Source organism: Fukomys damarensis, unplaced genomic scaffold (genome assembly GCF_012274545.1).
Source record: "Fukomys damarensis isolate Sample0158 unplaced genomic scaffold, DMR_v1.0_HiC HiC_scaffold_10, whole genome shotgun sequence".
NCBI classification, from domain to species: Eukaryota; Metazoa; Chordata; class Mammalia; order Rodentia; family Bathyergidae; genus Fukomys; species Fukomys damarensis.
In genome coordinates, this window is record NW_022900922.1 from 39,239,101 (window position 1) to 39,244,261 (window position 5,161).

At 41.3% G+C, this 5,161-nt stretch overlaps 1 long non-coding RNA gene across 1 annotated transcript in view; it reads right to left on the reverse strand.

The window, feature by feature from the left end:
* Positions 1–963: 963 nt before the first annotated feature.
* Positions 964–5,161, reverse strand: part of LOC104870610 — a 5,835-nt gene continuing 1,637 nt past the window's right edge. The window contains exons 3-4 of the long non-coding RNA XR_004516541.1: positions 4,217–4,257; positions 964–1,521 (exon numbers count right to left, since the gene is read on the reverse strand). This is a non-coding gene — a long non-coding RNA (uncharacterized LOC104870610). The remainder of the gene's footprint in view (positions 1,522–4,216; positions 4,258–5,161) is intronic.

Here is a 5,161-nt window from a genome sequence, read left to right on the forward strand (position 1 = left end):
TTAAATGGGGAAAATGATAATGCCAGTATGAAGCATGCCATCTGGGTTTTGTGGTCAAAAGGCAAATGTTTAAAAAGATATGAAATGAGATAAGAACATTAGAAACTGGATGAAGGGTATACAATAACTCTTTGTAACTTTTTAAGTCTAAAATTATTTCAAAATATGAAGGCCACTGGAAATAAAATCTTGTTTCAAGTCTTGGCTCTGATGCCTGGATTCTCTTTTAGACCCCTTGTCTGTAAAATAGGATAGTACACATCTCCCTGCATGGTTGCTTCTAGGACAGCCATAGTTTGAGTAAACACACACTGCTCAGTGAGATACACAGTAGCACTGGTCACTATTACAATGGAGAATCTTGCAGGTGTCTGAGGGAAGAAGTAGGGTATGACAGTGTCCACAGTATAGGCAGGGGTCACAGTGTTATGGAAGGAATTGGCAACACACAGTCAACAGTGGAAGTAATAACCAAAGTTTACTCCATCGATGGGGATCAATCACACCTAATGGCAGTGCCCTGATCAGCCCAGTACTGGGCTACAACTCCCTCTTTTATAGGGTTTTACAGCCTTGATCTCATTGAGGTGGTTACATTTCATTTTCACAACTCACATTGCTGATATTCAAAACACGGTGGTGAGGCAGTAGAATTTCAACCAGGATGTAGCAGTTCCTTGGTAGGGGAGGCTTCCTTTAAAATTCAGTTAGTTATTCTAGCCCAGGGGAAGAGGGTGTGTCTGGTCAGCAAAGTTAACAATGGTTCTTTTCATTTACAATACTTTTAAGGGAGACTAGATGCCTCCAGTGCCTATTGATTCTGAACTAAACAAAGCAAACGGCATAAGTTATTCTACATTAAAGTGTTCTCTATCAACAGGAATACCAAAGACCAATTTATTATAAAACACCAGTGGAATACTATGTTATCTTAGAAATTAAACATAGATACTGTTGCGGAAGAACTGGTAAACCACACAGAGACACAAGAGTGGGTAAAAACGTTGACTAGCAAAGGGTTGGCCTGCACCAAGGGCTGTGACAAATCACTGACCCTGGAACAGGTTACAATCTGCCTTTTATAAGAGTTTTATAATCATGACCTCATTTTAGGTAGTTCAATAACATTCCACTTCTCTCAGTTCCCATCACAAATCATGGTCACAAGACTGCTTAATGTTAACCCAAACGTAGCATTTTCTTTGTGGTTAGGGTATTTATCTTTAGGATTCACCTAACTATTCTAGCCCACAAGAATGGGGGTCAGGGTTAGGAAAACAGAACTGGTGACATTCTTTTCATCTTAATTCTTTTATAGTCATATAATTTACAAAAAGTTTAGGGTTTAGGGTCTAATTATACTTTGCAAGGTATGGCAATTGTTATCTTACTTTGAACATCTGGTCTCACCCTGGGGATGCAGCTCAGCACCTCTGGCATCTGTTAATCTTATAACATTTTAAAGTGGGGCTACGTGCCTTCAAGCTTTGTAGTTAATGATGAAACTGTTCTGATATTGTCCTAAAAAACAGAAGTGAAAGACAGCAGTTATTCTGTATTTCCTTAACATTCTATTCTGTAGTTTCACACTATTTACAGTAGTTCTCTTTATCAATACCAGATTTTTCAAGGATGTTGACTTTTTCAGTATATTACTAATGGGTCAGCACCTGAGGATAAGAGGACAGGGGTCATAAGAACAGGAAAGTAGCACAGGGGATTTAGCTCAGTGGTTCTGCTGCCTGCCTCACAAGTGCAAGGTCCTGAGTTCAATCCCTAGTACCAAGAAAAAAAAAAGGGAAAGTAGCAAACAAAAAGGAAAGCATCAGCTGCAAAAACACAAAACTGCCTTTTAGGAAGTCCTGGGTCATAGGTCAGTATCTGTCTCAAACATGTTTAGTGGAGATGGGAAGAAAGAGGTATTTTCTGGTCTTATCTTACTCCCTAGAACTTGGCCAGAGACTTGGAGAATTCATTCACAGCAAATGCTGGCTCATGTCAGCCAGTGCAGATCTTCTGATGTTGGATGAAGTTGCAAATGACGATTGATGCTTTACCCACACTTTAGACATTGGTGTGATCGCTCTCTGGTGTGCCTTCTCTCAGGCTCAATGAGAAATGACCAGCAACTACAGCTTTTATCACACTGGCTGCACTGATAGGGCTTCTCCCACTTACGGATTCTCTGATGCTGGATCAGACCCACACTCTGGCATTCCTTGGTGATTAAAGAGCCCAGAACTTCAACTGAAGGTTTTCCCACACTCATTACATTCATACCATATTTCTCCAATTTGAGTTCTCTGATGTCAAGTGAGCCCTAAGCTTTTTTTTTTTTTTTTTTTTTTTTTTGTACTGGGTCGTTGCGCTTGCAAGGCAGGCCACCGAACCACTGAGCTAAATTCCCAGCCAGAGCCCTGAGCTTTGAGCAAAGCTCTCTCCACATTCCCCACATTGATGTTGCCCATCTGCCAAACCCATTCCCCACTGCCTTTCTGCCCCACCGTTATAATCCCCAACTTCTCCACATTCAGGGTCTTTCTGTGACACCTCCCAGGTCTGACCATGAAATGTTTTCCCACATGACTCCACTATCTTTGGACAGTCTTTTGCTAGCACCAACTCTCTGTCTTCAATCTCGATCATTTTACCTTTTTTTTTTTTTTTGCACCAAGGATTGAACTCGGGTCCTTGCTCTTGCAAGGCAGGCGAACCACTAAGCTAAATCCCTGGCCCTTGGCCATTTCATCTTAAACAAAAAAAGAATGAGGTTAACCTGTTTCTTTTGTTCCCTGAGCCCATGAGAGTATGACTACTCACAGAACGGAGATGAGCCTAGACACAGAAAGGTGTGAGCACCTTCCCTAGACAATGAGGTGAGTCTTCCCTCCTAGGCAAATGTAGCTCAGGCATCCCCATGTGGATGCCTGGGGAGAATTTCTGTACTTCATCGCTAGGACAGGGTCAAAATCAAGGTGGCTTCTTTCTCCCACTTCTGAGGTAGGGAGTCTCAAAGAGAAACTCTCCAAGGAAAGTTATTCCAAGCATTCACTTATAGAATACATATTAAGCATTCCATGTGCTTTTAGGGGAACTTCATGACTTCCAAATCACACAGGCCTGTGCTCTGGCTTCTCCCTTTCTAGAAGCTCTCACCTTAGGTAAGAGCAAAGCTCATCCTTGCACTCCCTTGAAGTCTTTGCTCAATGAGGTCCATCTTCATTTTTCTATTTAATACTACAATCTCTGTGCCTCATCTAATCTCTATAATCTCTTGTACCACTGCTTTTCTTGGGTAGGGTCTATGTTGCCCAGGCTGGTCTCAAACTCCTGGGTTCAACTGACCTTCTTGCCTCACCCTCTTTAATTGACTCTACAGGCATGTTCCACTGTACCTGGACCCATTGCACTCTTCATCACCCTTGTCTTGTTCTGTTTTATCTTTATTCCATAGCACATATCGCTTTTAACATATGATGTCATCTCTTTTTGCTTTATGTTTATTATTGTCTTTTTCTTCCTAAAATCTAATCTTGAAAGCAAGACTTTTGTACCTTTATCTATGAGAATTAGACCTGGTATATACTAGCTCAAAAAACATTTGTTGAATGAATGAAAGTAAAGGAATCGAAACTTATCCTACTATTAGGGTTTTTAGCTCCCTGGCACCTGAGGCAAAGGTCACTGGACTGGCCCATCCTTGATATGTCCAGCCAATCCACCAGTGTCTCTCTGCTGGAATTGAACCAGACTGTCTAAACCCTGGAAAGCAGCCACTATGAAATCCCCAGTCTACCTCAGTTTGCCAGGTGTGATTCCACCTTGCAGCCCACTTAAGCCCAAGGAAAAGAGCCTTTGACCACCTCCACTGCCCAGTATTCCTGGCTTGCTCCCCCGCTCTAAATGACCTGTCCTGCACACACCTGAACAGGGCCTTCTTGGGTCTCCTCTGCCATTAGCCCATGGTTCTCCTCCTCCTTTTGGCTGGGTGGGAGGTGGTGGTGGTCATAGCAGGCTTGGTAAATAGGAATATGTCTTATCTTTGAATAGTAGGCTCAGTACTGCTCTTTCACTCAGTCATCATAACCGCATCTGAAGTGCACAAGGAAACTGAGGACAATATAAAAACTAAGATATTTCCCACCATAAATATTCACTATTGATACAACCTTCCATGACTTAGGAAGCACTTCACTTGTATTATCAAGTGACTTACCATAAAACGTCTTGTTTCCATCAATACACCTCTTTAAAGAACTGGGGAAGTGGAATAGAGAAGACATATATGATCAGATGGAAAGGATGTATAGAAAAAAAAACCGTCTTCTTTTATATATACATAGAGGAAAAAAGCAGAGAAAATACAGGACTAGTTATTCCTAAGTAATGGGATTTGTACAACTTTAATGTTTCTGCTATATAAGCTTTTATATTTGGATTATGTATTTACTTATTTATTTGTATATTTATGTTTGAAATGGTCTTGTTATGTAGTCTAGGTTGACCCTGAATTTACTATGTAGCCCAGGCTGGCCTCAAACTCTTAAGCCCCCAGCCTTAACATCTCCAGTCCTGAGATCACAGGCATGCACCATTACACCCAGCAACTTGGATTATTTAAATAATATGCAAGAATTTAAAAATAAACTCAGGCTCAGTGATATAAAGTATGCTTAGTTAAAAGTTGAAAAGCTGGAACTTGAATTTGGGCCTTGTAATTTCAAACACAGTTATGTTACTTTGCAATATTGGCTTTTCTTGAATTTATAAGACACCTGCATTAATACCCTGTAAGAATTGTCTGATCTGTAGATGACTTTGGATACTCTACTGAAGCCTTAATAGGTCCTTGAGGGCACAAATGCTTCCATGAATGGGTGTGTGAGTGGCTGAATTCACCCAGAAGTGTTTCCTGGAAAAGAGGTTCTTAGAGGGCTCTAGGAGACAGGGCCATTAAGGAGACAGTCTAGGTTAAGTGAGGTTGTAAGGTGTAGTCCTTCAAAGAGGAAGACATCACAGAGCTCTCTTCTCTGCACGTGCACAGAGGAGGCCACAATAAGAAGATAGCTTGGCGGGGGATTTAGCTCAGCGGTTTGGTGGCCTGCCTTATAAGCGCAAGGACCTGAGTTCAATCCCCAGTACCAAAAAAAAAAAAAAAAAA